Raw genomic sequence first — 20429 nt, forward strand, 5'->3', positions numbered from 1 at the left:
GCAGGACTTCTTTGCAACTGCTTTTCTGGGCCAGACCAGCATGGTAGGAACATTACATGCATAGTGTTTTTCTAGTGTAATTTCAGGATATGGTTTCAAAATCGCCTCTTGGAATAAAAGTGGTCCTCATTCCTGTCTTCCAAAGAAATAGAGACCGGGTAAGGAGAGCCCAACTTTGAGCTTCAAGGACATTGGCCCTTAGTCTGTGCATTCCAGCCCAATACATGCCAACAAGATTCCTGAGTTAGTGTCTGTTTCTGTAGTGTAGTGGTTTTCACGTTCGCCTTACACGCGAAAGGTCCTTGGTTCGAGACCGGGCAGAAACAGCGGTTTGCTGTTTTTAACAGTGTTTGCCTTTACTGGCTGACTTTATAGGAAAGCTGAGATAATAGAGGCTGTCTATCCCTCACCAACCTGACGTAGTGTGCTCCAGGGATCTCAGTGACAGCTCGAAAAGAGAAGTGACGATAGCTTGCGCCATTCGCTTGCTCGCCCTTTGCTCTGAAGGGTGGGCCTACTTCATGAAAGCAAGGAATGAGAGCAGAAATGCTTTTCTTGTCCTCACCGCAAGCAGACACTTAGAGAAAACAAACTGTCTGAAGGACAGAGGCTTTTTAATTTCTTGTTTGATGACGGCCATGGAAAAGACAGCAATCATATTGCAGAAGAGAGCAACATGTGCAGTTGCTTGCTTTGGGTGAAGCATTCACCGACTAGCTGCCACTAACCCCTGGAGCCATGTCAGAGGTGACTCTTGCGTGGCTCGTTGGTCTAGGGGTATGATTCTCGCTTAGGGTGCGAGAGGTCCCGGGTTCAACTCCCGGACGAGCCCTTTTTAGAGCTAAACATACAAATCGTACTAAAAATGCACTATGCCTGACTATTTCTAGTAATACTCGGTGCATTGTTGCGCAACATATTCCTAACCTCAGAAGAAAAATGGATCATCGTGCTTTTTCTGCCTACCTGCTTAGTCTCAGTGTGTCCCAGGTGATGCTTTCCCAAGCTGTACTCGCAGACATTTAGGCATCAGATATTTGTCTGTCGATGCCTGCACAAGTAAATTTTGAATACGTCTAATTGCAAGCATGTTGGATGATATCTCTGAGGTTTTCACACTTGTTCTGCACATTCTGAGCCGCTGCTGATACAGCAGAATAGAAGTAGGGTGAAGCCTTGAGAGGAACTTTGCTTTAACAGTAGCAAGCAGCAAGGTCGTTTCTGTAGTGTAGTGGTCATCACGTTCGCCTAACACGCGAAAGGTCCCCGGTTCGAGACCGGGCAGAAACACTGAGCGTTGGCTGCTTTTATGTGCACTCTCTAAAACCTTATTATCTGAATGCAAGTTTAAGAAGAGGTGGTCTTTGAACACAGTGAGCCGTGGGAAACTTTCTTTACCTTTGCAAGACGAAACAAAGTTATCTGCATCCGTCATCTGGGGGTCGTTCTTGTGCCTATTTTTATTTTGTTTAAGCTATGTTGTATTGTTGGGGCCTTTACACCTGTGACATTGCTGTGAAGGTTGTAAGTGGAAACATTGGCAGGTGCAGATAGAAGAGTTAGACCTAAGCCCCCCTCATGAGCCGTCAGGATGGCCGAGTGGTCTAAGGCGCCAGACTCAAGAGAGCTTGATCTTCAGTGTAGCTGAGCCTTCTGGTCTCCTCATGGAGGCGTGGGTTCAAATCCCACTTCTGACAGGTCCCTTTTACACCCGTAAATCTTCCTGTTTTTTGCAGTGCGTTCCCGGCAAACACCACAATCTTTGCAGGAACCTGTAGCATGTGAAGAGAAATCCACCAACAATCAGGCTGGGCCCTCAATCACAATTCCATGGATTTCTGGAAATGACACCTCAGGCACACCTTCCATTAAATTTGCACTCCATCACAGTAACTGCCTTGCTGGGTTTCTAACTAAGCAGTTGATCCCATCATTTGTTGTGAGGCTCTCCTGCCACCTTTTGGGCAGAGAAGGCACTGTCCCTGCAAAAACACAGGCAGACATGTTCAACAGGGCTTCCTGGTTATGTGGGAGGAGCAGAATGCCATTGGTTCCCCCCTTGCAAATTCTAATTTACATAAGGAAGACAGAGAGGTAGCTGGGAGTAGGCACTGCACACGGGCATTGCACTCTCTCTTATGATTTGCAGCCAATTCTAGATTGAGGCAGGAGGAAAGGAGGTGACTCGCCCAACAATGGCTATACTGAGAAGTCAGCCACTCTGGGTCTCCCAGGTGAGTGTTTCAGGCCTGTGAGCCACTCATATAAATCTCGCCTGATCGAGCCTGATCGAGCGCTGAGCGAGCGCGTTTGAATCCAAATATCAAACCCCTCTTTCTCAGGCGCAGGAAATGGTGGGCCCTTCATTGCTTCTGGTGTGGAAGTCTATGGGGCAAGGGTCCAGGACTTGCAGAGGAGAACAATTGCCAGAAAGTGCTTGCTGTTCTCATCTGTGCCTTTTTTCTGCTCACTGGCTGATAGGAGATTGGCTGCCCCCTTTCTTGCTAGAGTGAAAAAACAACAACTTGAGAGAAAACATGACGTTGTGAGGCTCACTTAGAGGGAGACTAGCCAAATAGCCCTGCTTTTTTTCTGAAAGACGCTTCAGAAATTGTTCAAAATGTCTCCTGGCCACTCAGGCTCGTTGGTCTAGGGGTATGATTCTCGCTTCGGGTGCGAGAGGTCCCGGGTTCAAATCCCGGACGAGCCCATGCTGTGGGCATTTTCAGGATGCTTGTAATATAGGAGCATTTCTTCTTTTCAATGCTATAAGACGCTGTGTATGTCGAGAAAGTTCCTTACCCTGCACGCTATTTACCACTTGTGGCGGGATAAAGGAGTGCAGGACTTCTTTGCAACTGCTTTTCTGGGCCAGACCAGCATGGTAGGAACATTACATGCATAGTGTTTTTCTAGTGTAATTTCAGGATATGGTTTCAAAATCGCCTCTTGGAATAAAAGTGGTCCTCATTCCTGTCTTCCAAAGAAATAGAGACCGGGTAAGGAGAGCCCAACTTTGAGCTTCAAGGACATTGGCCCTTAGTCTGTGCATTCCAGCCCAATACATGCCAACAAGATTCCTGAGTTAGTGTCTGTTTCTGTAGTGTAGTGGTTTTCACGTTCGCCTTACACGCGAAAGGTCCTTGGTTCGAGACCGGGCAGAAACAGCGGTTTGCTGTTTTTAACAGTGTTTGCCTTTACTGGCTGACTTTATAGGAAAGCTGAGATAATAGAGGCTGTCTATCCCTCACCAACCTGACGTAGTGTGCTCCAGGGATCTCAGTGACAGCTCGAAAAGAGAAGTGACGATAGCTTGCGCCATTCGCTTGCTCGCCCTTTGCTCTGAAGGGTGGGCCTACTTCATGAAAGCAAGGAATGAGAGCAGAAATGCTTTTCTTGTCCTCACCGCAAGCAGACACTTAGAGAAAACAAACTGTCTGAAGGACAGAGGCTTTTTAATTTCTTGTTTGATGACGGCCATGGAAAAGACAGCAATCATATTGCAGAAGAGAGCAACATGTGCAGTTGCTTGCTTTGGGTGAAGCATTCACCGACTAGCTGCCACTAACCCCTGGAGCCATGTCAGAGGTGACTCTTGCATGGCTCGTTGGTCTAGGGGTATGATTCTCGCTTAGGGTGCGAGAGGTCCCGGGTTCAAATCCCGGACGAGCCCTTTTTAGAGCTAAACATACAAATCGTACTAAAAATGCACTATGCCTGACTATTTCTAGTAATACTCGGTGCATTGTTGCGCAACATATTCCTAACCTCAGAAGAAAAATGGATCATCGTGCTTTTTCTGCCTACCTGCTTAGTCTCAGTGTGTCCCAGGTGATGCTTTCCCAAGCTGTACTCGCAGACATTTAGGCATCAGATATTTGTCTGTCGATGCCTGCACAAGTAAATTTTGAATACGTCTAATTGCAAGCATGTTGGATGATATCTCTGAGGTTTTCACACTTGTTCTGCACATTCTGAGCCGCTGCTGATACAGCAGAATAGAAGTAGGGTGAAGCCTTGAGAGGAACTTTGCTTTAACAGTAGCAAGCAGCAAGGTCGTTTCTGTAGTGTAGTGGTCATCACGTTCGCCTAACACGCGAAAGGTCCCCGGTTCGAGACCGGGCAGAAACACTGAGCGTTGGCTGCTTTTATGTGCACACTCTAAAACCTTATTATCTGAATGCAAGTTTAAGAAGAGGTGGTCTTTGAACACAGTGAGCCGTGGGAAACTTTCTTTACCTTTGCAAGACGAAACAAAGTTATCTGCATCCGTCATCTGGGGGTCGTTCTTGTGCCTATTTTTATTTTGTTTAAGCTATGTTGTATTGTTGGGGCCTTTACACCTGTGACATTGCTGTGAAGGTTGTAAGTGGAAACATTGGCAGGTGCAGATAGAAGAGTTAGACCTAAGCCCCCCTCATGAGCTGTCAGGATGGCCGAGTGGTCTAAGGCGCCAGACTCAAGAGAGCTTGATCTTCAGTGTAGCTGAGCCTTCTGGTCTCCTCATGGAGGCGTGGGTTCAAATCCCACTTCTGACAGGTCCCTTTTACACCCGTAAATCTTCCTGTTTTTTGCAGTGCGTTCCCGGCAAACACCACAATCTTTGCAGGAACCTGTAGCATGTGAAGAGAAATCCACCAACAATCAGGCTGGGCCCTCAATCACAATTCCATGGATTTCTGGAAATGACACCTCAGGCACACCTTCCATTAAATTTGCACTCCATCACAGTAACTGCCTTGCTGGGTTTCTAACTAAGCAGTTGATCCCATCATTTGTTGTGAGGCTCTCCTGCCACCTTTTGGGCAGAGAAGGCACTGTCCCTGCAAAAACACAGGCAGACATGTTCAACAGGGCTTCCTGGTTATGTGGGAGGAGCAGAATGCCATTGGTTCCCCCCTTGCAAATTCTAATTTACATAAGGAAGACAGAGAGGTAGCTGGGAGTAGGCACTGCACACGGGCATTGCACTCTCTCTTATGATTTGCAGCCAATTCTAGATTGAGGCAGGAGGAAAGGAGGTGACTCGCCCAACAATGGCTATACTGAGAAGTCAGCCACTCTGGGTCTCCCAGGTTAGTGTTTCAGGCCTGTGAGCCACTCATATAAATCTCGCCTGATCGAGCCTGATCGAGCGCTGAGCGAGCGCGTTTGAATCCAAATATCAAACCCCTCTTTCTCAGGCGCAGGAAATGGTGGGCCCTTCATTGCTTCTGGTGTGGAAGTCTATGGGGCAAGGGTCCAGGACTTGCAGAGGAGAACAATTGCCAGAAAGTGCTTGCTGTTCTCATCTGTGCCTTTTTTCTGCTCACTGGCTGATAGGAGATTGGCTGCCCCCTTTCTTGCTAGAGTGAAAAAACAACAACTTGAGAGAAAACATGACGTTGTGAGGCTCACTTAGAGGGAGACTAGCCAAATAGCCCTGCTTTTTTTCTGAAAGACGCTTCAGAAATTGTTCAAAATGTCTCCTGGCCACTCAGGCTCGTTGGTCTAGGGGTATGATTCTCGCTTCGGGTGCGAGAGGTCCCGGGTTCAAATCCCGGACGAGCCCATGCTGTGGACATTTTCAGGATGCTTGTAATATAGGAGCATTTCTTCTTTTCAATGCTATAAGACGCTGTGTATGTCGAGAAAGTTCCTTACCCTGCACGCTATTTTCCACTTGTGGCGGGATAAAGGAGTGCAGGACTTCTTTGCAACTGCTTTTCTGGGCCAGACAAGCATGGTAGGAACATTACATGCATAGTGTTTTTCTAGTGTAATTTCAGGATATGGTTTCAAAATCGCCTCTTGGAATAAAAGTGGTCCTCATTCCTGTCTTCCAAAGAAATAGAGACCGGGTAAGGAGAGCCCAACTTTGAGCTTCAAGGACATTGGCCCTTAGTCTGTGCATTCCAGCCCAATACATGCCAACAAGATTCCTGAGTTAGTGTCTGTTTCTGTAGTGTAGTGGTTATCACGTTCGCCTTACACGCGAAAGGTCCCTGGTTCGAGACCGGGCAGAAACAGCGGTTTGCTGTTTTTAACAGTGTTTGCCTTTACTTGCTGACTTTATAGGAAAGCTGAGATAATAGAGGCTGTCTATCCCTCACCAACCTGACGTAGTGTGCTCCAGGGATCTCAGTGACAGCTCGAAAAGAGAAGTGACGATAGCTTGCGCCATTCGCTTGCTCGCCCTTTGCTCTGAAGGGTGGGCCTACTTCATGAAAGCAAGGAATGAGAGCAGAAATGCTTTTCTTGTCCTCACCGCAAGCAGACACTTAGAGAAAACAAACTGTCTGAAGGACAGAGGCTTTTTAATTTCTTGTTTGATGACGGCCATGGAAAAGACAGCAATCATATTGCAGAAGAGAGCAACATGTGCAGTTGCTTGCTTTGGGTGAAGCATTCACCGACTAGCTGCCACTAACCCCTGGAGCCATGTCAGAGGTGACTCTTGCGTGGCTCGTTGGTCTAGGGGTATGATTCTCGCTTAGGGTGCGAGAGGTCCCGGGTTCAAATCCCGGACGAGCCCTTTTTAGAGCTAAACATACAAATCGTACTAAAAATGCACTATGCCTGACTATTTCTAGTAATACTCGGTGCATTGTTGCGCAACATATTCCTAACCTCAGAAGAAAAATGGATCATCGTGCTTTTTCTGCCTACCTGCTTAGTCTCAGTGTGTCCCAGGTGATGCTTTCCCAAGCTGTACTCGCAGACATTTAGGCATCAGATATTTGTCTGTCGATGCCTGCACAAGTAAATTTTGAATACGTCTAATTGCAAGCATGTTGGATGATATCTCTGAGGTTTTCACACTTGTTCTGCACATTCTGAGCCGCTGCTGATACAGCAGAATAGAAGTAGGGTGAAGCCTTGAGAGGAACTTTGCTTTAACAGTAGCAAGCAGCAAGGTCGTTTCTGTAGTGTAGTGGTCATCACGTTCCCCTAACACGCGAAAGGTCCCCGGTTCGAGACCGGGCAGAAACACTGAGCGTTGGCTGCTTTTATGTGCACACTCTAAAACCTTATTATCTGAATGCAAGTTTAAGAAGAGGTGGTCTTTGAACACAGTGAGCCGTGGGAAACTTTCTTTACCTTTGCAAGACGAAACAAAGTTATCTGCATCCGTCATCTGGGGGTCGTTCTTGTGCCTATTTTTATTTTGTTTAAGCTATGTTGTATTGTTGGGGCCTTTACACCTGTGACATTGCTGTGAAGGTTGTAAGTGGAAACATTGGCAGGTGCAGATAGAAGAGTTAGACCTAAGCCCCCCTCATGAGCCGTCAGGATGGCCGAGTGGTCTAAGGCGCCAGACTCAAGAGAGCTTGATCTTCAGTGTAGCTGAGCCTTCTGGTCTCCTCATGGAGGCGTGGGTTCAAATCCCACTTCTGACAGGTCCCTTTTACACCCGTAAATCTTCCTGTTTTTTGCAGTGCGTTCCCGGCAAACACCACAATCTTTGCAGGAACCTGTAGCATGTGAAGAGAAATCCACCAACAATCAGGCTGGGCCCTCAATCACAATTCCATGGATTTCTGGAAATGACACCTCAGGCACACCTTCCATTAAATTTGCACTCCATCACAGTAACTGCCTTGCTGGGTTTCTAACTAAGCAGTTGATCCCATCATTTGTTGTGAGGCTCTCCTGCCACCTTTTGGGCAGAGAAGGCACTGTCCCTGCAAAAACACAGGCAGACATGTTCAACAGGGCTTCCTGGTTATGTGGGAGGAGCAGAATGCCATTGGTTCCCCCCTTGCAAATTCTAATTTACATAAGGAAGACAGAGAGGTAGCTGGGAGTAGGCACTGCACACGGGCATTGCACTCTCTCTTATGATTTGCAGCCAATTCTAGATTGAGGCAGGAGGAAAGGAGGTGACTCGCCCAACAATGGCTATACTGAGAAGTCAGCCACTCTGGGTCTCCCAGGTGAGTGTTTCAGGCCTGTGAGCCACTCATATAAATCTCGCCTGATCGAGCCTGAGCGAGCGCTGAGCGAGCGCGTTTGAATCCAAATATCAAACCCCTCTTTCTCAGGCGCAGGAAATGGTGGGCCCTTCATTGCTTCTGGTGTGGAAGTCTATGGGGCAAGGGTCCAGGACTTGCAGAGGAGAACAATTGCCAGAAAGTGCTTGCTGTTCTCATCTGTGCCTTTTTTCTGCTCACTGGCTGATAGGAGATTGGCTGCCCCCTTTCTTGCTAGAGTGAAAAAACAACAACTTGAGAGAAAACATGACGTTGTGAGGCTCACTTAGAGGGAGACTAGCCAAATAGCCCTGCTTTTTTTCTGAAAGACGCTTCAGAAATTGTTCAAAATGTCTCCTGGCCACTCAGGCTCGTTGGTCTAGGGGTATGATTCTCGCTTCGGGTGCGAGAGGTCCCGGGTTCAAATCCCGGACGAGCCCATGCTGTGGACATTTTCAGGATGCTTGTAATATAGGAGCATTTCTTCTTTTCAATGCTATAAGACGCTGTGTATGTCGAGAAAGTTCCTTACCCTGCACGCTATTTTCCACTTGTGGCGGGATAAAGGAGTGCAGGACTTCTTTGCAACTGCTTTTCTGGGCCAGACCAGCATGGTAGGAACATTACATGCATAGTGTTTTTCTAGTGTAATTTCAGGATATGGTTTCAAAATCGCCTCTTGGAATAAAAGTGGTCCTCATTCCTGTCTTCCAAAGAAATAGAGACCGGGTAAGGAGAGCCCAACTTTGAGCTTCAAGGACATTGGCCCTTAGTCTGTGCATTCCAGCCCAATACATGCCAACAAGATTCCTGAGTTAGTGTCTCTTTCTGTAGTGTAGTGGTTTTCACGTTCGCCTTACACGCGAAAGGTCCTTGGTTCGAGACCGGGCAGAAACAGCGGTTTGCTGTTTTTAACAGTGTTTGCCTTTACTGGCTGACTTTATAGGAAAGCTGAGATAATAGAGGCTGTCTATCCCTCACCAACCTGACGTAGTGTGCTCAAGGGATCTCAGTGACAGCTCGAAAAGAGAAGTGACGATAGCTTGCGCCATTCGCTTGCTCGCCCTTTGCTCTGAAGGGTGGGCCTACTTCATGAAAGCAAGGAATGAGAGCAGAAATGCTTTTCTTGTCCTCACCGCAAGCAGACACTTAGAGAAAACAAACTGTCTGAAGGACAGAGGCTTTTTAATTTCTTGTTTGATGACGGCCATGGAAAAGACAGCAATCATATTGCAGAAGAGAGCAACATGTGCAGTTGCTTGCTTTGGGTGAAGCATTCACCGACTAGCTGCCACTAACCCCTGGAGCCATGTCAGAGGTGACTCTTGCGTGGCTCGTTGGTCTAGGGGTATGATTCTCGCTTAGGGTGCGAGAGGTCCCGGGTTCAAATCCCGGACGAGCCCTTTTTAGAGCTAAACATACAAATCGTACTAAAAATGCACTATGCCTGACTATTTCTAGTAATACTCGGTGCATTGTTGCGCAACATATTCCTAACCTCAGAAGAAAAATGGATCATCGTGCTTTTTCTGCCTACCTGCTTAGTCTCAGTGTGTCCCAGGTGATGCTTTCCCAAGCTGTACTCGCAGACATTTAGGCATCAGATATTTGTCTGTCGATGCCTGCACAAGTAAATTTTGAATACGTCTAATTGCAAGCATGTTGGATGATATCTCTGAGGTTTTCACACTTGTTCTGCACATTCTGAGCCGCTGCTGATACAGCAGAATAGAAGTAGGGTGAAGCCTTGAGAGGAACTTTGCTTTAACAGTAGCAAGCAGCAAGGTCGTTTCTGTAGTGTAGTGGTCATCACGTTCGCCTAACACGCGAAAGGTCCCCGGTTCGAGACCGGGCAGAAACACTGAGCGTTGGCTGCTTTTATGTGCACACTCTAAAACCTTATTATCTGAATGCAAGTTTAAGAAGAGGTGGTCTTTGAACACAGTGAGCCGTGGGAAACTTTCTTTACCTTTGCAAGACGAAACAAAGTTATCTGCATCCGTCATCTGGGGGTCGTTCTTGTGCCTATTTTTATTTTGTTTAAGCTATGTTGTATTGTTGGGGCCTTTACACCTGTGACATTGCTGTGAAGGTTGTAAGTGGAAACATTGGCAGGTGCAGATAGAAGAGTTAGACCTAAGCCCCCCTCATGAGCCGTCAGGATGGCCGAGTGGTCTAAGGCGCCAGACTCAAGAGAGCTTGATCTTCAGTGTAGCTGAGCCTTCTGGTCTCCTCATGGAGGCGTGGGTTCAAATCCCACTTCTGACAGGTCCCTTTTACACCCGTAAATCTTCCTGTTTTTTGCAGTGCGTTCCCGGCAAACACCACAATCTTTGCAGGAACCTGTAGCATGTGAAGAGAAATCCACCAACAATCAGGCTGGGCCCTCAATCACAATTCCATGGATTTCTGGAAATGACACCTCAGGCACACCTTCCATTAAATTTGCACTCCATCACAGTAACTGCCTTGCTGGGTTTCTAACTAAGCAGTTGATCCCATCATTTGTTGTGAGGCTCTCCTGCCACCTTTTGGGCAGAGAAGGCACTGTCCCTGCAAAAACACAGGCAGACATGTTCAACAGGGCTTCCTGGTTATGTGGGAGGAGCAGAATGCCATTGGTTCCCCCCTTGCAAATTCTAATTTACATAAGGAAGACAGAGAGGTAGCTGGGAGTAGGCACTGCACACGGGCATTGCACTCTCTCTTATGATTTGCAGCCAATTCTAGATTGAGGCAGGAGGAAAGGAGGTGACTCGCCCAACAATGGCTATACTGAGAAGTCAGCCACTCTGGGTCTCCCAGGTTAGTGTTTCAGGCCTGTGAGCCACTCATATAAATCTCGCCTGATCGAGCCTGATCGAGCGCTGAGCGAGCGCGTTTGAATCCAAATATCAAACCCCTCTTTCTCAGGCGCAGGAAATGGTGGGCCCTTCATTGCTTCTGGTGTGGAAGTCTATGGGGCAAGGGTCCAGGACTTGCAGAGGAGAACAATTGCCAGAAAGTGCTTGCTGTTCTCATCTGTGCCTTTTTTCTGCTCACTGGCTGATAGGAGATTGGCTGCCCCCTTTCTTGCTAGAGTGAAAAAACAACAACTTGAGAGAAAACATGACGTTGTGAGGCTCACTTAGAGGGAGACTAGCCAAATAGCCCTGCTTTTTTTCTGAAAGACGCTTCAGAAATTGTTCAAAATGTCTCCTGGCCACTCAGGCTCGTTGGTCTAGGGGTATGATTCTCGCTTCGGGTGCGAGAGGTCCCGGGTTCAAATCCCGGACGAGCCCATGCTGTGGACATTTTCAGGATGCTTGTAATATAGGAGCATTTCTTCTTTTCAATGCTATAAGACGCTGTGTATGTCGAGAAAGTTCCTTACCCTGCACGCTATTTTCCACTTGTGGTGGGATAAAGGAGTGCAGGACTTCTTTGCAACTGCTTTTCTGGGCCAGACAAGCATGGTAGGAACATTACATGCATAGTGTTTTTCTAGTGTAATTTCAGGATATGGTTTCAAAATCGCCTCTTGGAATAAAAGTGGTCCTCATTCCTGTCTTCCAAAGAAATAGAGACCGGGTAAGGAGAGCCCAACTTTGAGCTTCAAGGACATTGGCCCTTAGTCTGTGCATTCCAGCCCAATACATGCCAACAAGATTCCTGAGTTAGTGTCTGTTTCTGTAGTGTAGTGGTTATCACGTTCGCCTTACACGCGAAAGGTCCCTGGTTCGAGACCGGGCAGAAACAGCGGTTTGCTGTTTTTAACAGTGTTTGCCTTTACTTGCTGACTTTATAGGAAAGCTGAGATAATAGAGGCTGTCTATCCCTCACCAACCTGACGTAGTGTGCTCCAGGGATCTCAGTGACAGCTCGAAAAGAGAAGTGACGATAGCTTGCGCCATTCGCTTGCTCGCCCTTTGCTCTGAAGGGTGGGCCTACTTCATGAAAGCAAGGAATGAGAGCAGAAATGCTTTTCTTGTCCTCACCGCAAGCAGACACTTAGAGAAAACAAACTGTCTGAAGGACAGAGGCTTTTTAATTTCTTGTTTGATGACGGCCATGGAAAAGACAGCAATCATATTGCAGAAGAGAGCAACATGTGCAGTTGCTTGCTTTGGGTGAAGCATTCACCGACTAGCTGCCACTAACCCCTGGAGCCATGTCAGAGGTGACTCTTGCGTGGCTCGTTGGTCTAGGGGTATGATTCTCGCTTAGGGTGCGAGAGGTCCCGGGTTCAAATCCCGGACGAGCCCTTTTTAGAGCTAAACATACAAATCGTACTAAAAATGCACTATGCCTGACTATTTCTAGTAATACTCGGTGCATTGTTGCGCAACATATTCCTAACCTCAGAAGAAAAATGGATCATCGTGCTTTTTCTGCCTACCTGCTTAGTCTCAGTGTGTCCCAGGTGATGCTTTCCCAAGCTGTACTCGCAGACATTTAGGCATCAGATATTTGTCTGTCGATGCCTGCACAAGTAAATTTTGAATACGTCTAATTGCAAGCATGTTGGATGATATCTCTGAGGTTTTCACACTTGTTCTGCACATTCTGAGCCGCTGCTGATACAGCAGAATAGAAGTAGGGTGAAGCCTTGAGAGGAACTTTGCTTTAACAGTAGCAAGCAGCAAGGTCGTTTCTGTAGTGTAGTGGTCATCACGTTCCCCTAACACGCGAAAGGTCCCCGGTTCGAGACCGGGCAGAAACACTGAGCGTTGGCTGCTTTTATGTGCACACTCTAAAACCTTATTATCTGAATGCAAGTTTAAGAAGAGGTGGTCTTTGAACACAGTGAGCCGTGGGAAACTTTCTTTACCTTTGCAAGACGAAACAAAGTTATCTGCATCCGTCATCTGGGGGTCGTTCTTGTGCCTATTTTTATTTTGTTTAAGCTATGTTGTATTGTTGGGGCCTTTACACCTGTGACATTGCTGTGAAGGTTGTAAGTGGAAACATTGGCAGGTGCAGATAGAAGAGTTAGACCTAAGCCCCCCTCATGAGCCGTCAGGATGGCCGAGTGGTCTAAGGCGCCAGACTCAAGAGAGCTTGATCTTCAGTGTAGCTGAGCCTTCTGGTCTCCTCATGGAGGCGTGGGTTCAAATCCCACTTCTGACAGGTCCCTTTTACACCCGTAAATCTTCCTGTTTTTTGCAGTGCGTTCCCGGCAAACACCACAATCTTTGCAGGAACCTGTAGCATGTGAAGAGAAATCCACCAACAATCAGGCTGGGCCCTCAATCACAATTCCATGGATTTCTGGAAATGACACCTCAGGCACACCTTCCATTAAATTTGCACTCCATCACAGTAACTGCCTTGCTGGGTTTCTAACTAAGCAGTTGATCCCATCATTTGTTGTGAGGCTCTCCTGCCACCTTTTGGGCAGAGAAGGCACTGTCCCTGCAAAAACACAGGCAGACATGTTCAACAGGGCTTCCTGGTTATGTGGGAGGAGCAGAATGCCATTGGTTCCCCCCTTGCAAATTCTAATTTACATAAGGAAGACAGAGAGGTAGCTGGGAGTAGGCACTGCACACGGGCATTGCACTCTCTCTTATGATTTGCAGCCAATTCTAGATTGAGGCAGGAGGAAAGGAGGTGACTCGCCCAACAATGGCTATACTGAGAAGTCAGCCACTCTGGGTCTCCCAGGTGAGTGTTTCAGGCCTGTGAGCCACTCATATAAATCTCGCCTGATCGAGCCTGAGCGAGCGCTGAGCGAGCGCGTTTGAATCCAAATATCAAACCCCTCTTTCTCAGGCGCAGGAAATGGTGGGCCCTTCATTGCTTCTGGTGTGGAAGTCTATGGGGCAAGGGTCCAGGACTTGCAGAGGAGAACAATTGCCAGAAAGTGCTTGCTGTTCTCATCTGTGCCTTTTTTCTGCTCACTGGCTGATAGGAGATTGGCTGCCCCCTTTCTTGCTAGAGTGAAAAAACAACAACTTGAGAGAAAACATGACGTTGTGAGGCTCACTTAGAGGGAGACTAGCCAAATAGCCCTGCTTTTTTTCTGAAAGACGCTTCAGAAATTGTTCAAAATGTCTCCTGGCCACTCAGGCTCGTTGGTCTAGGGGTATGATTCTCGCTTCGGGTGCGAGAGGTCCCGGGTTCAAATCCCGGACGAGCCCATGCTGTGGACATTTTCAGGATGCTTGTAATATAGGAGCATTTCTTCTTTTCAATGCTATAAGACGCTGTGTATGTCGAGAAAGTTCCTTACCCTGCACGCTATTTTCCACTTGTGGCGGGATAAAGGAGTGCAGGACTTCTTTGCAACTGCTTTTCTGGGCCAGACCAGCATGGTAGGAACATTACATGCATAGTGTTTTTCTAGTGTAATTTCAGGATATGGTTTCAAAATCGCCTCTTGGAATAAAAGTGGTCCTCATTCCTGTCTTCCAAAGAAATAGAGACCGGGTAAGGAGAGCCCAACTTTGAGCTTCAAGGACATTGGCCCTTAGTCTGTGCATTCCAGCCCAATACATGCCAACAAGATTCCTGAGTTAGTGTCTCTTTCTGTAGTGTAGTGGTTTTCACGTTCGCCTTACACGCGAAAGGTCCTTGGTTCGAGACCGGGCAGAAACAGCGGTTTGCTGTTTTTAACAGTGTTTGCCTTTACTGGCTGACTTTATAGGAAAGCTGAGATAATAGAGGCTGTCTATCCCTCACCAACCTGACGTAGTGTGCTCAAGGGATCTCAGTGACAGCTCGAAAAGAGAAGTGACGATAGCTTGCGCCATTCGCTTGCTCGCCCTTTGCTCTGAAGGGTGGGCCTACTTCATGAAAGCAAGGAATGAGAGCAGAAATGCTTTTCTTGTCCTCACCGCAAGCAGACACTTAGAGAAAACAAACTGTCTGAAGGACAGAGGCTTTTTAATTTCTTGTTTGATGACGGCCATGGAAAAGACAGCAATCATATTGCAGAAGAGAGCAACATGTGCAGTTGCTTGCTTTGGGTGAAGCATTCACCGACTAGCTGCCACTAACCCCTGGAGCCATGTCAGAGGTGACTCTTGCGTGGCTCGTTGGTCTAGGGGTATGATTCTCGCTTAGGGTGCGAGAGGTCCCGGGTTCAAATCCCGGACGAGCCCTTTTTAGAGCTAAACATACAAATCGTACTAAAAATGCACTATGCCTGACTATTTCTAGTAATACTCGGTGCATTGTTGCGCAACATATTCCTAACCTCAGAAGAAAAATGGATCATCGTGCTTTTTCTGCCTACCTGCTTAGTCTCAGTGTGTCCCAGGTGATGCTTTCCCAAGCTGTACTCGCAGACATTTAGGCATCAGATATTTGTCTGTCGATGCCTGCACAAGTAAATTTTGAATACGTCTAATTGCAAGCATGTTGGATGATATCTCTGAGGTTTTCACACTTGTTCTGCACATTCTGAGCCGCTGCTGATACAGCAGAATAGAAGTAGGGTGAAGCCTTGAGAGGAACTTTGCTTTAACAGTAGCAAGCAGCAAGGTCGTTTCTGTAGTGTAGTGGTCATCACGTTCGCCTAACACGCGAAAGGTCCCCGGTTTGAGACCGGGCAGAAACACTGAGCGTTGGCTGCTTTTATGTGCACACTCTAAAACCTTATTATCTGAATGCAAGTTTAAGAAGAGGTGGTCTTTGAACACAGTGAGCCGTGGGAAACTTTCTTTACCTTTGCAAGACGAAACAAAGTTATCTGCATCCGTCATCTGGGGGTCGTTCTTGTGCCTATTTTTATTTTGTTTAAGCTATGTTGTATTGTTGGGGCCTTTACACCTGTGACATTGCTGTGAAGGTTGTAAGTGGAAACATTGGCAGGTGCAGATAGAAGAGTTAGACCTAAGCCCCCCTCATGAGCCGTCAGGATGGCCGAGTGGTCTAAGGCGCCAGACTCAAGAGAGCTTGATCTTCAGTGTAGCTGAGCCTTCTGGTCTCCTCATGGAGGCGTGGGTTCAAATCCCACTTCTGACAGGTCCCTTTTACACCCGTAAATCTTCCTGTTTTTTGCAGTGCGTTCCCGGCAAACACCACAATCTTTGCAGGAACCTGTAGCATGTGAAGAGAAATCCACCAACAATCAGGCTGGGCCCTCAATCACAATTCCATGGATTTCTGGAAATGACACCTCAGGCACACCTTCCATTAAATTTGCACTCCATCACAGTAACTGCCTTGCTGGGTTTCTAACTAAGCAGTTGATCCCATCATTTGTTGTGAGGCTCTCCTGCCACCTTTTGGGCAGAGAAGGCACTGTCCCTGCAAAAACACAGGCAGACATGTTCAACAGGGCTTCCTGGTTATGTGGGAGGAGCAGAATGCCATTGGTTCCCCCCTTGCAAATTCTAATTTACATAAGGAAGACAGAGAGGTAGCTGGGAGTAGGCACTGCACACGGGCATTGCACTCTCTCTTATGATTTGCAGCCAATTCTAGATTGAGGCAGGAGGAAAGGAGGTGACTCGCCCAACAATGGCTATACTGAGAAGTCAGCCACTCTGGGTCTCCCAGGTGAGTGTTTCAGGCCTGTGAGCCACTCATATAAATCTCGCCTGATCGAGCCTGAGCGAGCGCTGAGCGAGCGCGTTTGAATCCAAATATCAAACCCCTCTTTCTCAGGCGCAGGAAATGGTGGGCCCTTCATTGCTTCTGGTGTGGAAGTCTATGGGGCAAGGGTCCAGGACTTGCAGAGGAGAACAATTGCCAGAAAGTGCTTGCTGTTCTCATCTGTGCCTTTTTTCTGCTCACTGGCTGATAGGAGATTGGCTGCCCCCTTTCTTGCTAGAGTGAAAAAACAACAACTTGAGAGAAAACATGACGTTGTGAGGCTCACTTAGAGGGAGACTAGCCAAATAGCCCTGCTTTTTTTCTGAAAGACGCTTCAGAAATTGTTCAAAATGTCTCCTGGCCACTCAGGCTCGTTGGTCTAGGGGTATGATTCTCGCTTCGGGTGCGAGAGGTCCCGGGTTCAAATCCCGGACGAGCCCATGCTGTGGACATTTTCAGGATGCTTGTAATATAGGAGCATTTCTTCTTTTCAATGCTATAAGACGCTGTGTATGTCGAGAAAGTTCCTTACCCTGCACGCTATTTTCCACTTGTGGCGGGATAAAGGAGTGCAGGACTTCTTTGCAACTGCTTTTCTGGGCCAGACCAGCATGGTAGGAACATTACATGCATAGTGTTTTTCTAGTGTAATTTCAGGATATGGTTTCAAAATCGCCTCTTGGAATAAAAGTGGTCCTCATTCCTGTCTTCCAAAGAAATAGAGACCGGGTAAGGAGAGCCCAACTTTGAGCTTCAAGGACATTGGCCCTTAGTCTGTGCATTCCAGCCCAATACATGCCAACAAGATTCCTGAGTTAGTGTCTGTTTCTGTAGTGTAGTGGTTTTCACGTTCGCCTTACACGCGAAAGGTCCTTGGTTCGAGACCGGGCAGAAACAGCGGTTTGCTGTTTTTAACAGTGTTTGCCTTTACTGGCTGACTTTATAGGAAAGCTGAGATAATAGAGGCTGTCTATCCCTCACCAACCTGACGTAGTGTGCTCCAGGGATCTCAGTGACAGCTCGAAAAGAGAAGTGACGATAGCTTGCGCCATTCGCTTGCTCGCCCTTTGCTCTGAAGGGTGGGCCTACTTCATGAAAGCAAGGAATGAGAGCAGAAATGCTTTTCTTGTCCTCACCGCAAGCAGACACTTAGAGAAAACAAACTGTCTGAAGGACAGAGGCTTTTTAATTTCTTGTTTGATGACGGCCATGGAAAAGACAGCAATCATATTGCAGAAGAGAGCAACATGTGCAGTTGCTTGCTTTGGGTGAAGCATTCACCGACTAGCTGCCACTAACCCCTGGAGCCATGTCAGAGGTGACTCTTGCGTGGCTCGTTGGTCTAGGGGTATGATTCTCGCTTAGGGTGCGAGAGGTCCCGGGTTCAACTCCCGGACGAGCCCTTTTTAGAGCTAAACATACAAATCGTACTAAAAATGCACTATGCCTGACTATTTCTAGTAATACTCGGTGCATTGTTGCGCAACATATTCCTAACCTCAGAAGAAAAATGGATCATCGTGCTTTTTCTGCCTACCTGCTTAGTCTCAGTGTGTCCCAGGTGATGCTTTCCCAAGCTGTACTCGCAGACATTTAGGCATCAGATATTTGTCTGTCGATGCCTGCACAAGTAAATTTTGAATACGTCTAATTGCAAGCATGTTGGATGATATCTCTGAGGTTTTCACACTTGTTCTGCACATTCTGAGCCGCTGCTGATACAGCAGAATAGAAGTAGGGTGAAGCCTTGAGAGGAACTTTGCTTTAACAGTAGCAAGCAGCAAGGTCGTTTCTGTAGTGTAGTGGTCATCACGTTCGCCTAACACGCGAAAGGTCCCCGGTTCGAGACCGGGCAGAAACACTGAGCGTTGGCTGCTTTTATGTGCACTCTCTAAAACCTTATTATCTGAATGCAAGTTTAAGAAGAGGTGGTCTTTGAACACAGTGAGCCGTGGGAAACTTTCTTTACCTTTGCAAGACGAAACAAAGTTATCTGCATCCGTCATCTGGGGGTCGTTCTTGTGCCTATTTTTATTTTGTTTAAGCTATGTTGTATTGTTGGGGCCTTTACACCTGTGACATTGCTGTGAAGGTTGTAAGTGGAAACATTGGCAGGTGCAGATAGAAGAGTTAGACCTAAGCCCCCCTCATGAGCCGTCAGGATGGCCGAGTGGTCTAAGGCGCCAGACTCAAGAGAGCTTGATCTTCAGTGTAGCTGAGCCTTCTGGTCTCCTCATGGAGGCGTGGGTTCAAATCCCACTTCTGACAGGTCCCTTTTACACCCGTAAATCTTCCTGTTTTTTGCAGTGCGTTCCCGGCAAACACCACAATCTTTGCAGGAACCTGTAGCATGTGAAGAGAAATCCACCAACAATCAGGCTGGGCCCTCAATCACAATTCCATGGATTTCTGGAAATGACACCTCAGGCACACCTTCCATTAAATTTGCACTCCATCACAGTAACTGCCTTGCTGGGTTTCTAACTAAGCAGTTGATCCCATCATTTGTTGTGAGGCTCTCCTGCCACCTTTTGGGCAGAGAAGGCACTGTCCCTGCAAAAACACAGGCAGACATGTTCAACAGGGCTTCCTGGTTATGTGGGAGGAGCAGAATGCCATTGGTTCCCCCCTTGCAAATTCTAATTTACATAAGGAAGACAGAGAGGTAGCTGGGAGTAGGCACTGCACACGGGCATTGCACTCTCTCTTATGATTTGCAGCCAATTCTAGATTGAGGCAGGAGGAAAGGAGGTGACTCGCCCAACAATGGCTATACTGAGAAGTCAGCCACTCTGGGTCTCCCAGGTGAGTGTTTCAGGCCTGTGAGCCACTCATATAAATCTCGCCTGATCGAGCCTGATCGAGCGCTGAGCGAGCGCGTTTGAATCCAAATATCAAACCCCTCTTTCTCAGGCGCAGGAAATGGTGGGCCCTTCATTGCTTCTGGTGTGGAAGTCTATGGGGCAAGGGTCCAGGACTTGCAGAGGAGAACAATTGCCAGAAAGTGCTTGCTGTTCTCATCTGTGCCTTTTTTCTGCTCACTGGCTGATAGGAGATTGGCTGCCCCCTTTCTTGCTAGAGTGAAAAAACAACAACTTGAGAGAAAACATGACGTTGTGAGGCTCACTTAGAGGGAGACTAGCCAAATAGCCCTGCTTTTTTTCTGAAAGACGCTTCAGAAATTGTTCAAAATGTCTCCTGGCCACTCAGGCTCGTTGGTCTAGGGGTATGATTCTCGCTTCGGGTGCGAGAGGTCCCGGGTTCAAATCCCGGACGAGCCCATGCTGTGGGCATTTTCAGGATGCTTGTAATATAGGAGCATTTCTTCTTTTCAATGCTATAAGACGCTGTGTATGTCGAGAAAGTTCCTTACCCTGCACGCTATTTACCACTTGTGGCGGGATAAAGGAGTGCAGGACTTCTTTGCAACTGCTTTTCTGGGCCAGACCAGCATGGTAGGAACATTACATGCATAGTGTTTTTCTAGTGTAATTTCAGGATATGGTTTCAAAATCGCCTCTTGGAATAAAAGTGGTCCTCATTCCTGTCTTCCAAAGAAATAGAGACCGGGTAAGGAGAGCCCAACTTTGAGCTTCAAGGACATTGGCCCTTAGTCTGTGCATTCCAGCCCAATACATGCCAACAAGATTCCTGAGTTAGTGTCTGTTTCTGTAGTGTAGTGGTTTTCACGTTCGCCTTACACGCGAAAGGTCCTTGGTTCGAGACCGGGCAGAAACAGCGGTTTGCTGTTTTTAACAGTGTTTGCCTTTACTGGCTGACTTTATAGGAAAGCTGAGATAATAGAGGCTGTCTATCCCTCACCAACCTGACGTAGTGTGCTCCAGGGATCTCAGTGACAGCTCGAAAAGAGAAGTGACGATAGCTTGCGCCATTCGCTTGCTCGCCCTTTGCTCTGAAGGGTGGGCCTACTTCATGAAAGCAAGGAATGAGAGC

The 20429-nt window shown here is 47.4% G+C and overlaps 36 non-coding genes across 36 annotated transcripts; all 36 read left to right on the top strand.

Annotated features, from left to right (window-relative positions):
* Positions 1 to 253: 253 nt before the first annotated feature.
* TRNAV-UAC (transfer RNA valine (anticodon UAC)) lies at positions 254 to 326 on the top strand. Its single transcript has one exon. It is a non-coding gene; the product is annotated as a tRNA-Val (tRNA).
* A 434-nt stretch (positions 327 to 760) lies between these two features.
* Positions 761 to 832, top strand: TRNAP-AGG (transfer RNA proline (anticodon AGG)). The gene has a single exon. It is a non-coding gene; the product is annotated as a tRNA-Pro (tRNA).
* A 385-nt stretch (positions 833 to 1217) lies between these two features.
* Positions 1218 to 1290, top strand: TRNAV-AAC (transfer RNA valine (anticodon AAC)). The gene has a single exon. It is a non-coding gene; the product is annotated as a tRNA-Val (tRNA).
* Positions 1291 to 1585: 295 nt separating this feature from the next.
* Positions 1586 to 1697, top strand: TRNAL-CAA (transfer RNA leucine (anticodon CAA)). The gene is made up of 2 exons: positions 1586 to 1623; positions 1652 to 1697. It is a non-coding gene; the product is annotated as a tRNA-Leu (tRNA).
* Positions 1698 to 2638: 941 nt separating this feature from the next.
* Positions 2639 to 2710, top strand: TRNAP-CGG (transfer RNA proline (anticodon CGG)). Its single transcript has one exon. It is a non-coding gene; the product is annotated as a tRNA-Pro (tRNA).
* A 384-nt stretch (positions 2711 to 3094) lies between these two features.
* On the top strand, positions 3095 to 3167 carry TRNAV-UAC (transfer RNA valine (anticodon UAC)). The gene has a single exon. It is a non-coding gene; the product is annotated as a tRNA-Val (tRNA).
* Positions 3168 to 3601: 434 nt separating this feature from the next.
* Positions 3602 to 3673, top strand: TRNAP-AGG (transfer RNA proline (anticodon AGG)). The gene has a single exon. It is a non-coding gene; the product is annotated as a tRNA-Pro (tRNA).
* A 385-nt stretch (positions 3674 to 4058) lies between these two features.
* TRNAV-AAC (transfer RNA valine (anticodon AAC)) lies at positions 4059 to 4131 on the top strand. The gene has a single exon. It is a non-coding gene; the product is annotated as a tRNA-Val (tRNA).
* Positions 4132 to 4426: 295 nt separating this feature from the next.
* Positions 4427 to 4538, top strand: TRNAL-CAA (transfer RNA leucine (anticodon CAA)). The gene is made up of 2 exons: positions 4427 to 4464; positions 4493 to 4538. It is a non-coding gene; the product is annotated as a tRNA-Leu (tRNA).
* Positions 4539 to 5479: 941 nt separating this feature from the next.
* TRNAP-CGG (transfer RNA proline (anticodon CGG)) lies at positions 5480 to 5551 on the top strand. Its single transcript has one exon. It is a non-coding gene; the product is annotated as a tRNA-Pro (tRNA).
* Positions 5552 to 5935: 384 nt separating this feature from the next.
* TRNAV-UAC (transfer RNA valine (anticodon UAC)) lies at positions 5936 to 6008 on the top strand. Its single transcript has one exon. It is a non-coding gene; the product is annotated as a tRNA-Val (tRNA).
* Positions 6009 to 6442: 434 nt separating this feature from the next.
* On the top strand, positions 6443 to 6514 carry TRNAP-AGG (transfer RNA proline (anticodon AGG)). Its single transcript has one exon. It is a non-coding gene; the product is annotated as a tRNA-Pro (tRNA).
* A 385-nt stretch (positions 6515 to 6899) lies between these two features.
* Positions 6900 to 6972, top strand: TRNAV-AAC (transfer RNA valine (anticodon AAC)). The gene has a single exon. It is a non-coding gene; the product is annotated as a tRNA-Val (tRNA).
* A 295-nt stretch (positions 6973 to 7267) lies between these two features.
* Positions 7268 to 7379, top strand: TRNAL-CAA (transfer RNA leucine (anticodon CAA)). Its single transcript has 2 exons — positions 7268 to 7305; positions 7334 to 7379. It is a non-coding gene; the product is annotated as a tRNA-Leu (tRNA).
* A 941-nt stretch (positions 7380 to 8320) lies between these two features.
* Positions 8321 to 8392, top strand: TRNAP-CGG (transfer RNA proline (anticodon CGG)). Its single transcript has one exon. It is a non-coding gene; the product is annotated as a tRNA-Pro (tRNA).
* A 384-nt stretch (positions 8393 to 8776) lies between these two features.
* TRNAV-UAC (transfer RNA valine (anticodon UAC)) lies at positions 8777 to 8849 on the top strand. Its single transcript has one exon. It is a non-coding gene; the product is annotated as a tRNA-Val (tRNA).
* A 434-nt stretch (positions 8850 to 9283) lies between these two features.
* Positions 9284 to 9355, top strand: TRNAP-AGG (transfer RNA proline (anticodon AGG)). Its single transcript has one exon. It is a non-coding gene; the product is annotated as a tRNA-Pro (tRNA).
* A 385-nt stretch (positions 9356 to 9740) lies between these two features.
* On the top strand, positions 9741 to 9813 carry TRNAV-AAC (transfer RNA valine (anticodon AAC)). Its single transcript has one exon. It is a non-coding gene; the product is annotated as a tRNA-Val (tRNA).
* Positions 9814 to 10108: 295 nt separating this feature from the next.
* On the top strand, positions 10109 to 10220 carry TRNAL-CAA (transfer RNA leucine (anticodon CAA)). The gene is made up of 2 exons: positions 10109 to 10146; positions 10175 to 10220. It is a non-coding gene; the product is annotated as a tRNA-Leu (tRNA).
* A 941-nt stretch (positions 10221 to 11161) lies between these two features.
* On the top strand, positions 11162 to 11233 carry TRNAP-CGG (transfer RNA proline (anticodon CGG)). Its single transcript has one exon. It is a non-coding gene; the product is annotated as a tRNA-Pro (tRNA).
* A 384-nt stretch (positions 11234 to 11617) lies between these two features.
* Positions 11618 to 11690, top strand: TRNAV-UAC (transfer RNA valine (anticodon UAC)). The gene has a single exon. It is a non-coding gene; the product is annotated as a tRNA-Val (tRNA).
* Positions 11691 to 12124: 434 nt separating this feature from the next.
* Positions 12125 to 12196, top strand: TRNAP-AGG (transfer RNA proline (anticodon AGG)). Its single transcript has one exon. It is a non-coding gene; the product is annotated as a tRNA-Pro (tRNA).
* A 385-nt stretch (positions 12197 to 12581) lies between these two features.
* On the top strand, positions 12582 to 12654 carry TRNAV-AAC (transfer RNA valine (anticodon AAC)). Its single transcript has one exon. It is a non-coding gene; the product is annotated as a tRNA-Val (tRNA).
* A 295-nt stretch (positions 12655 to 12949) lies between these two features.
* TRNAL-CAA (transfer RNA leucine (anticodon CAA)) lies at positions 12950 to 13061 on the top strand. The gene is made up of 2 exons: positions 12950 to 12987; positions 13016 to 13061. It is a non-coding gene; the product is annotated as a tRNA-Leu (tRNA).
* A 941-nt stretch (positions 13062 to 14002) lies between these two features.
* Positions 14003 to 14074, top strand: TRNAP-CGG (transfer RNA proline (anticodon CGG)). Its single transcript has one exon. It is a non-coding gene; the product is annotated as a tRNA-Pro (tRNA).
* A 384-nt stretch (positions 14075 to 14458) lies between these two features.
* TRNAV-UAC (transfer RNA valine (anticodon UAC)) lies at positions 14459 to 14531 on the top strand. Its single transcript has one exon. It is a non-coding gene; the product is annotated as a tRNA-Val (tRNA).
* A 434-nt stretch (positions 14532 to 14965) lies between these two features.
* On the top strand, positions 14966 to 15037 carry TRNAP-AGG (transfer RNA proline (anticodon AGG)). Its single transcript has one exon. It is a non-coding gene; the product is annotated as a tRNA-Pro (tRNA).
* A 385-nt stretch (positions 15038 to 15422) lies between these two features.
* Positions 15423 to 15495, top strand: TRNAV-AAC (transfer RNA valine (anticodon AAC)). Its single transcript has one exon. It is a non-coding gene; the product is annotated as a tRNA-Val (tRNA).
* Positions 15496 to 15790: 295 nt separating this feature from the next.
* On the top strand, positions 15791 to 15902 carry TRNAL-CAA (transfer RNA leucine (anticodon CAA)). Its single transcript has 2 exons — positions 15791 to 15828; positions 15857 to 15902. It is a non-coding gene; the product is annotated as a tRNA-Leu (tRNA).
* A 941-nt stretch (positions 15903 to 16843) lies between these two features.
* TRNAP-CGG (transfer RNA proline (anticodon CGG)) lies at positions 16844 to 16915 on the top strand. Its single transcript has one exon. It is a non-coding gene; the product is annotated as a tRNA-Pro (tRNA).
* Positions 16916 to 17299: 384 nt separating this feature from the next.
* Positions 17300 to 17372, top strand: TRNAV-UAC (transfer RNA valine (anticodon UAC)). Its single transcript has one exon. It is a non-coding gene; the product is annotated as a tRNA-Val (tRNA).
* Positions 17373 to 17806: 434 nt separating this feature from the next.
* On the top strand, positions 17807 to 17878 carry TRNAP-AGG (transfer RNA proline (anticodon AGG)). Its single transcript has one exon. It is a non-coding gene; the product is annotated as a tRNA-Pro (tRNA).
* A 385-nt stretch (positions 17879 to 18263) lies between these two features.
* On the top strand, positions 18264 to 18336 carry TRNAV-AAC (transfer RNA valine (anticodon AAC)). Its single transcript has one exon. It is a non-coding gene; the product is annotated as a tRNA-Val (tRNA).
* A 295-nt stretch (positions 18337 to 18631) lies between these two features.
* Positions 18632 to 18743, top strand: TRNAL-CAA (transfer RNA leucine (anticodon CAA)). Its single transcript has 2 exons — positions 18632 to 18669; positions 18698 to 18743. It is a non-coding gene; the product is annotated as a tRNA-Leu (tRNA).
* Positions 18744 to 19684: 941 nt separating this feature from the next.
* TRNAP-CGG (transfer RNA proline (anticodon CGG)) lies at positions 19685 to 19756 on the top strand. Its single transcript has one exon. It is a non-coding gene; the product is annotated as a tRNA-Pro (tRNA).
* Positions 19757 to 20140: 384 nt separating this feature from the next.
* Positions 20141 to 20213, top strand: TRNAV-UAC (transfer RNA valine (anticodon UAC)). Its single transcript has one exon. It is a non-coding gene; the product is annotated as a tRNA-Val (tRNA).
* Positions 20214 to 20429: the final 216 nt, after the last annotated feature.

This window comes from Lissotriton helveticus, chromosome 10 (assembly GCF_964261635.1).
Source record: "Lissotriton helveticus chromosome 10, aLisHel1.1, whole genome shotgun sequence".
In the NCBI taxonomy this organism is placed as follows: domain Eukaryota; kingdom Metazoa; phylum Chordata; class Amphibia; order Caudata; family Salamandridae; genus Lissotriton; species Lissotriton helveticus.